Raw genomic sequence first — 8,572 nt, 5'->3', positions numbered from 1 at the left:
TGGAGTAGCAAGAAACAAAATTTCTATAGCAAGTACTGCAGAAGAGCAAAATTATTTATTTAAAGCATATTGTGACTACTGATTATTTAAATCATACACATTTTGTACAACAAATTTTTAACCAAAGTGTCACTACCCTTATGTATATGATTTATATAAAACAAAACTTCAGCAGAAGAATAACGGAAAGGTAGTTTCGATAACTCTGGAGTTATTATTCTTAAGCCTGTTTGGGTAAGTAAACTTGACCCTTCGGTGGTCGTAAGAATATTCATTATTACGATACCATCATAACTGCATTATGTTATTTATACAAAGCTTGAGATAACGTACATATCAATGCCATAAAGTTCTTGTCTGACATGAGGATTAAACCACAAAGACTACTTAATAGAGAAATTTTGCCAAACCTAACACCTGGTGCATGTGGGAAATACTACATTACAAGGACAGACCGGTGGCATAATTATTTCAGGTTCTGTTTCATGTGCTCAAAAGTTAAATACACATTTTCTAAGTTAAGTGCATGTTTTTTTTTTTTTTTAATGGCTTATACATTTTCATTATCAAGTAAAGCACAAATTTTATAAAGTACCGAATGGAAAAGTAAAAAATACAATTAATACAAAGAATTTATATAAGTACAAAGGGTGAGACAACCAGTTCAACCCTGCAGGCACGTCCATCTAAAACCATACAGTAGCCACTGTCTCCAGCTCCCGTTACCATCGTCCATTTACGCGAACTTGTTCCAACTTTCTGTACATTTCCAGCATATTTCATTTAACTCAGTGGCAGGATATGACAATATTTTGGCTGTACGTCCTTTTTCTGTCACCTTTTCGTGCCTAGCATCATACTCTATCGTTCATCCTTTGTTACAACACAGTATTCAAGATGCAAAGATGGTGGTTTTGGGTTAAGTTACAGCAAAAAGGGTAAAATAACTTCAATTATTTTAAACACGGCGTGTCTAGGCAGCTCGATATGAACGGATTTGAATTTTTTTCTCTTAATAGTCCATAGTTACGGTCATATACTGATAAACAAAATTTTTAATTTTCTATGGCTTGTGCTTTTGTTATGACCATAACTTAACTGCTTTACATTGATGCTCAGTACTTTTTTTTAATGGTAAAAAAATGTGTAACTCCTATTATTATATAATTGGATTAATTTTGAAATTATGCTTAACACAGAAATTTCAGCGAAATTATCCTACTTAGACTCAGTCTGTCTGGTTTGGCTAAAAATTACCAGTGACAATGGAAAAAGTTATATCCCTCACTCACCGTGATCACGCCCGGTTTGGCTAAAATAGCAAAACGTTCTTAACACACATAACTAACAATCGAGACTTTTCTTGCCATAGGAATGAGAACCAGTTTCAGAATCGCTTTGTAGTTTCGGCCCTGAAATTAAATCAGTGATCAGTGGATTCAAAGTCAGAGATATGAATGAAATTGTTCAAAGTGGAGGTCTAGCATGTCCATTATACCCTTGACTTGTATAATCGTAAGATGCTTCAGTTAATGTGCCAGTTTCAATCCTTCCTCGTCACATCGTCTCTCGCTCACTCTTTATGTTGTGTGCCTTTATCAACCCCTTCACCTCTTTCCCGTTCCCCAGTGCCCCATTTGTTAATGAATTTTGTGTTTCAGTGCCAGTTTTCGTCAAAGTTTAACAAATACGAGTACAGAAGCACTAGATATACAGCAGTACTAGACTGATGGGGGACTATATGCGGCATCGCTACGGTGAAACACCATACGTGGTTTGAATAGCCAAACAGTATATTCTTGAATGTCCATAGGGAACTGCATTGAAGCATAATATAGTTAAAGCTAGAGTGAAGCACCTTCTGTGCAAAAATCTCTAGGGTGTTACTAACTGACCGGTCTGCTTATAGAGATGCTCCTGCATCGAAAAATGAATGAGTTTTTAAGGATGCCTGCATTCTAACATGATGATCCCCTGAACTTAATATGTCCAAAAGAAAAATATTCAAAATCATAGACATCATTTTTGACAATTTTTTTGTAACTATACCGTAAAGTAAGCTGACAAAGGGTGGGGGGAAGGGAAGAAGTGATGATGGAAAGATATGGAGGAAGAATTATATGGTATAGATTTCGTCTGGCGGCTTTATATGTCGGTACAGAGTATTCATGATATAAGTCGCATGACAATAAACAAAGTCCAGCTATTTAAGCTGTGTTTCATCTTTTAATCATACTTAATACTTGGTTTTTGTTCTCCTCAGCCAATGAGTATTATTCCTTTAGCAATATTCCGTATATCACCTATACAACCCAAACTGAGCCTCACACCTCCACCTCCCAATATTTAGTCTCTGTCACTCTCACATCCTTACTGATCCATACTCACACTTACGCTGTTACCAGAAGAGTGCTTCTCACTGCTGTTTTAAATCAACTGTCTTTCACTGATCTGCTTCAAAGCGACCCGGAATAGACGACATAAAATTTATGGATTACTGTACATTAATCCCTCAGTGGCCTCATTAGTCACAAGTACACAGCACTCAAGGAGCGCATACCTCCGCCAGCGTCTATACCAGAAAATTCAGATCACCGTCGCCACCAAAATTTGATCAACTGATCCATGGCCCATGACCCACATATCCACACAACTTCATTTAGTTTTTGGAGATATTCTGTAGATAAACAAGCAAACACAAAAAAAGAATCACATACTCCTCAATCTTTACATGAAGCTCTGGACATTAGTTTTATAGACATTTAGAAAATCCACGAAGTTGCCCAATCCAGCAATGCTAAGAAGAAAACAGTAAATCCTGGATTCCACCTGGATCCCGATCCGCCTCAAAATCAAATAAATTTTTCCTTGGTCACTGAGCTACCAGTCTAGAAAATCTCGTCTAAATTCGACTGCAACTTTCTGAGATATATCGTTGACAGGCAGACAGACAGACACAAGTGATCACATAACCTCCTCCCAACTTCTTTAGCGGAGGTAATTAGGAATATGATTCCGCTGGGGCCTCTCTATTTGCCCTCAAAAAATATATTTCTGCACTAACACGCTGCCAGAGGAAAGTCTATCAAATTTTCATTTCAACTTGCAGCTTTCTTTGTTCCTGAAGCTCTAATTCAACCCGCTTCGTAGAAAAGAAACCGCTCCCGACTTTCCAGCTATCGCCCACACTTATCAGACTATTGTGTTCCCAGACTTATACAGAAAGTTACTGAAGCAGCTTTCTTTCTTAATAAACTCTACCTGATCGCCTGTGTGCATTGCGTCAGGAACCCCCTACTAATGACTTTCTTACTTTTCGTTCAGATTCACGATTAATGACCTCCTAAGAGCTTTCAATAAAACTTTTACTACTATAGTACACCAGATATCTGAAAGGCTTCATCTGAATCTGACATGAAACTTATTTTCTAATCAGCTTTTCTTAATTGTCGTTTTTGCTTGTCCCCAAAATGTTTCTGTTTGAGACAGCCACTGTTCATGCAATATTATTATTAGTGGAGTTTCTCGGGTCCTCTCTTCCTACCAACATCCTTCATACTAATTACCATTGATCTAAGCTGCACATTCAGTTCATATCCACTCATAGGTAGATGATTCCATTCTCTACTCAGTGTCGTATGACGTCAAAAATCGTAGCTGAGGCACGGCCTTTTGTAATCTGTGAAACATTGTTCCTCTTAATGTCTGAAGGCTCAGGTACTTTCTACTCAACACAATCCTCTACACAACTAATCCATTTTCATCAGCAGTCACAAATCAGTCATTCTTTGTCTCTCAATATTACCATTGTCACGTCTACCTATGTACCTTGAAAAATAATCAGACTAATTTTCTATTGAAAGTAGTGTCTCAGAAGCTGGTTATGTTAAGCTATGCTTTCCTTAACTCTGCTTGCTTGGATATTATGTACAGGGACTTTATTCTCACTTGTGTAGAGTACATCAGGTGTTTGTGTGTGTGTGTGTGTGTGTGTGTGTGTGTGTGTGTGTGTGTGTGTGTGTGTGTGTGTGTGTGTGTGTTTGTGTGTGTGTGTGTGTTTGTGTGTGTGTGTGAAGAGAGAGAGAGAGAGAGAGGAAGGAGAGTTGTTACCTACAACTCTTTTAAACTGACAGTCAACGTTCTCTTCTGACTTCATTCAGCCTCTCTCCTCACCTATACTATTTACGAGTCTATTACACTGGACACAGGTGTTCTAAACTCAATATCTTGAACCTTTTTTGCCATTACAGCAGGCATGTCCTACCCATTCAATTATACGTTCTCACATATTGTCGGTCTAGGGCAAGAGTTAAGTGGTATTCTTAGTCTTCCGTGTACACGATTGGTCGACTCTGGAACTGTCTTCTTCGACTTCTCATTGTTTTTTTTTATATTTTTGAGCTTTTTTAGCACATGTGTTCTAACATTTCAAAATGATCAGGTGTTAATTTTGGCTTTCGTTTTTCACACTTCTTTGTATCAGACGATTTTGCAGACTTCAACCATCTGGCTCTTTCTCTTTACATTAAAAGAAATAACTAACCTGTGTGCGGGACAGCAAGAGCAGTTACAGGTAGCTTTTATCCCTTTACAAAGTGGGATTTCCCCTGACTTAAAACCTCAGGTGTTAGCCTGATTATCACCCGCATGTGACCAGAGCACCAGAAGCAGCAATCTATACAGTCTTGTTTATTGCAGTGATGTCTTTAATTTTTCTTTTTCATTTTCGCATAACCAGGTGTTTTTCACAATTTAAAGGACTCCTCCGAGTGAAGGAAGAAGAAATGAAAGCCCTAATCCCATACAAACGACGTCTTGTTTGTTTTACTTTTGTTATAGCCAGAGTGGTTTACAACATTTTCAGATTTCTGGTAGTGATGGGCAAAAGCCATCCATTCGAATATAATTAGAAATAAGGCTATATAACTTGCACGTTCGCAGCATTTGTCCAACAGGTAAGATCAGTAATTCTTCGTTACTCTTTTGAAGCTTTCAAGATCCTAAACTGCTCCATCTGCTTTGCACTGTTTCATAACTGTTTATGCCCTATAGAATTTCACCAACACTGCTTTGTTACAGGTATGTATAAGAACCATCACTTAACGAAGTTACTCAATAGTACTTCAAAGTTGCCAGCATTCTAAGTCATTCCATGCTGTTTCGAAACTGAAAATCATATACAGACATCAAGCTACTCTACATCATTCTGGAAATGGTATAACCCTGGGACATTCAGTTATTCTGCTGTTCCAAAAATATTAAAACCTGGAGATCCATATACTTGATACTGTTTCGAAATTATCCAACCCCAGAGATTCAGTTAATGTTTTGTATAGTCAGCCAAAAAGTCGTGTCTTCGTTCCGAACCCCATAAATATTCGAACAGATAAGTCGGAGCAGCAGGAATAGCTTCACAAGTCTGGCAACTGTGTCAGACCAGACGGTGATGGGGATGAGTGCTTTGGGGTGCCATGTATTACTGTCGGGAATAACATACTGGGTAATAGGGTTATAGTCAACTTTTATCGCTATTATGTCACTAAATGTTTACATACGTATGCAGCATCATGAGTTTACATGTAATCAAAATATACTGCAGTTTCATGTACATGGGTTGTCATGTCTAATTCATCTTTGATATTTGGAATACTTCAGAAGACGGAATAACGGTGGAATACGTTTCATAACGAGTGTTTGGAATTTAATGAAACGTCACTATTATGATATGAAACAGCTTTTATTAGTGATAACTAGAATCTCCCCTCTATTTCCCGTCGTCCAGTATAGATAACTGAATGACTGTGAAGATATGACTATATGCTGGTGGGTGTATATCTTGGTGTCATCACCTTGCGTAACACCTGTGGCTGGGTCTCCCCATAGATATAAGTAAGACAAGATGCCGCATCGCCCAGGGGGAGAGATGGGAGAGCAGCCATGGCAGACGGACGTGCCAACATTGCCTGCGACCCGTTGAGGGGGGCATCCAGCCAGCCACAGTCGCCTGTAACTCTGAAGATCCAGGGGACAGTGGTTTGGTTTAATGTATGGGCGCAGTACGGATTCATCAAGCGCCAGGATTCTGGCATTGATGTTTTTGTGCACCGCCAGGCGGGACTTAAACCAAATCCACGGCATCTCCAACGCTCCCTAGGTGATGGAGAATTGGTGAAGTTCAATCTGTTCGGAACCCCCAAGGGTCCTGAGGCTCGGGATGTTACTGGGCCGGGTGGTGTAGCTGTGCAGGGCTCTGCCCATGCACGGCAGCGCCTCACAACCTGGAGACATCAAGCCAGGGATCCTGGGAGTTCTGATTAGATGAATATCGTTGTGGAGATGTGTATTGCGACGGCGAAGGCTTTTTCTGGGGGTGATAAGAGGGCTTTGCGCATTCTCCTCCCGAAGATCTTTGGGGAGAATGGGCTGCCTAGGCTTATCATCCCCGAGTGCTTTACCCGTGATTTACACTCTGTCCCTCGCCAATGGGAGGATCAAGCTCTTCGATCGCAGGCACGATCTGCTGCCCCTCGTCAAACGCCGAGGAAGAGGCTTAGGCTGGAGGCCCCCCTCAACCGAATGACTGTTTCCAAGGATATCAACCTGGCTCCGGACCCGACCAATGCCACGAATACCACGATCACAGCGGAAGTCCACCATCCGCCAGCAATGTCTAAGGGGGAGCAGGACTCGACTGACACTGCCTCCATGGTCGAGGAAGCGTCAACTGGCTCCTCGACCAAGGAGGAAGTTGGTGAGTCCCCCCCTCCTCAGACAGAGGAGGGCACCCCATCTCGCCCTCCCATCATCGACCTCAAGGATCGGCTAGATGTAGCCTCCTATAGACACCTCCTGGCTCTCAGCGCTCACACCCGGTCGTACCAGCTCGGAGAAACAACATACACCACTCTTTACGATCTGCTCCGAGCTGCCGACCGGGGTGAGGACGTAAGACCTGCGCTGATTGTCAGAGGGGAGGAGGTGCGTCTAGCCGATCTTCGAGCATTTTATCACATGCTCCCACCTCAACTGGCCCGTTAGATCGTCGGTGGTGCACTGTGAGGGAGTGGATCTGTTTTGTTCCATTATTCTGTCTGGCCTAATGCCCCACATTGGTGGCGATGGCCATTAACCCGTCACGTCTCGAGATTTTCTGCACCTCCAACATCCCCCAATCCCAAGATATTTTCGATTTTTTTTTTTTTTTGGCTAAAACCTCCGCTTTTGGTGAGAAACATCAAAAATTCATAGAGAAATTGCTCACCTGAGGTTCAAAATACTCAATCTAGGTAGGAGTACCTCCTTACCTGACTGGGTTTTCTAACAGGCTAGCACCAAAGAAAACGAGTTCTATGGGAGGGTAACTATTTCACACAACCCATAAACGGTATTAATTTATTTACTTGGTACGAATTTATATGTAGTATGAGAGTATATTGGTTTTCAAGCAGTAATATAGGCATTATAAGCATTGTTCCACTCACTAACTAATCACCATACCTGACCTTCTTTTGCCACATTACCTGATCATTATTTCTGACTGTTTCTTCTTCTAATGCTATGTAAACTTTGTCCTCCACATTGTCATCGATTGGGGAATCACTCTGGCCCTGAATATCTTTACTGGCCAGGTCACTGGTAACAGGTGAATTGCTGAGACAATGGCATGAGGGGGGGAGGGGGGAGATTATGCGGTGTAAAGCATTGTCCCTGCTTGGCATCTTGTAGAGGAATAGAGGAAGGTGTCCCGTGTATACGTACGAAAAATCACGAGCGAAATTTGACAATTGTGCAAATTAGGGACCTTGCAGTTGCACGACGTACCAGTATGTCGCCGGGACTGGCAAATGCAAAATGTTGCAATGTACCCATACGTCGACGGGACGGGGTGGGTTAAGCCACAACAAAACAAACCAAACAAAAAACAAAGCATTGCCCATTCTTCAGTACAGCAGCAGTGCGTCTGTGTGGCCGCCATCTTGGAGCAGTCAAGCATGTAATAGTGGGGCTTGTTTTAGGGTGAATTCAGACTACGAGAATGAATGTTGTTGCGGAGGAGGTGGTGATGGTTGTTATTGTTGTTGTGGTGATGGTGGTTATTGTTGTGGTGATGGTAATGGTGGTTATTGTTGTGGTGATGGTGGATTTTGTTGTGGTGGTGGTGACGGTGGTTTTTGTTGTTGTGGTGGTGATGGTGGTTATTGTATTGGTAGTGGTGGTTGTTGCTGTTAAGGTGGTGGTGGTGATAGTGGTTTTTGTTGTTGTGGTGGTGGTGGTGGTGGTGGTGATGGTGATTTTTGTTGTTGTGGTGGTGATGGGGATGGTCGTTTTGTTGTTGTTGTGGTGGTGGTAATTGTTGTGATGGTGGTGATTGTTGTGGTGGTGGTTGTTGTTGTGGTGATTGTTGTGGTGGTGGTGGTGGTGGTTGTTGTGGTGGTTGTTGTTGTTGTGGTGGTGGTGGTTGTGGTGATTGTTGTGGTGGTGGTGGTGGTGGTTGTTGTGGTGGTTGTTGTGGTGGTGGTTGTTGTGGTGGTTGTTGTTGTTGTGGTGGTGGTTGTTGTGGTGGTGGTTGTTG

This window comes from Coenobita brevimanus, chromosome 15 (assembly GCF_032717465.1).
Source record: "Coenobita brevimanus isolate Jiangsu-jjx chromosome 15, ASM3271746v2, whole genome shotgun sequence".
Lineage (NCBI taxonomy): Eukaryota > Metazoa > Arthropoda > Malacostraca > Decapoda > Coenobitidae > Coenobita > Coenobita brevimanus.
Note: the sequence above shows the minus strand (reverse complement) of the source record.